Below are 989 nucleotides of genomic sequence, written 5' to 3' on the forward strand. Positions count from 1 at the left end.
TACTCACAATCCTTAACCGGTAGTTATTCCTCACAACAATCAAGGAAGAACTTTTGAAGTGAGAACCAATTCATTGCAAAGTTTGCCGAAATATAAGGGTCTAGCAACGGAGGAGCCTTATTTTCATTTGGAGGCCTATGACTCGATTTGCAATACTCTTGGGAGTCAAGGATTTTCGGCCGATGATGTCAAATTAGTCTTGTTTCAATTTTCTTTGGAGGACAAGGCAAAGAAGTAGTTCTACACATTACCTTCGGCATCTATCTACACTTGGGCGGAGATGCAACAAATATTTTTAGACGAATTTTACACCGCTCAAAAGACCAATGATGCTAGGAAGGGGTTGAGGAGTTTTCAACAACAACAAGGTGAAATGTTTCATGAAGCCTTTGAGCGTTTCAACATGATGATCAAGAATTGCCCTCATAATGGAATTGAACTTTGGGAATTAATGAATGCTTTCCACGAGGGGTTAAGTGCCGAAGATGCTCGCGATTTAATGTCCATCACAAATGGGACTTTTGGCACAAATTACGAGCATGACGATTGGGAGTTTTTGGAGCAAATGGCAATCACTTCAAAGAGGAAAGCTCAAGCATCAAGGAGAGCACGACCAGCCGTTACTCGAACTCGAGTGCATGCGGTAGACGATGGTAATGTTCAAACCTCTAACCAAATTTATGATGTTTGTGCTATTTGCAATGAAATAGGACATGCGGCTGAAAATTTCCAAGGAGTGGTGGAAGGGCAATATGAAGAGGTTCATGCTGTGCAAGGTCAAGGAGGGGGTGGTAGAAACTACAACATGAATTCTAACACGTACCACCCCGGGTTAAGGAACCACCCAAATTTTCGGTATGGGAACCCTTCAAATCAAGCTAACCCGAATTTTCAAGGAAGCCAAGGTAACTTTGGTTCGTGCCAACCTTACAACAATCAAAATGGATATCGAGGTGGGAACAATCAAGGGTACCAAAGGCAATATCAAA

At 42.2% G+C, this 989-nt stretch overlaps 1 non-coding gene across 1 annotated transcript; it reads right to left on the reverse strand.

Moving 5' to 3' along the window:
* Nucleotides 1-329: 329 nt before the first annotated feature.
* Nucleotides 330-435, reverse strand: LOC118484427. The gene has a single exon (XR_004873538.1). It is a non-coding gene; the product is annotated as a small nucleolar RNA R71 (small nucleolar RNA).
* Nucleotides 436-989: the final 554 nt, after the last annotated feature.

This window comes from Helianthus annuus, chromosome 11, assembly GCF_002127325.2.
Source record: "Helianthus annuus cultivar XRQ/B chromosome 11, HanXRQr2.0-SUNRISE, whole genome shotgun sequence".
Taxonomy (NCBI): domain Eukaryota; kingdom Viridiplantae; phylum Streptophyta; class Magnoliopsida; order Asterales; family Asteraceae; genus Helianthus; species Helianthus annuus.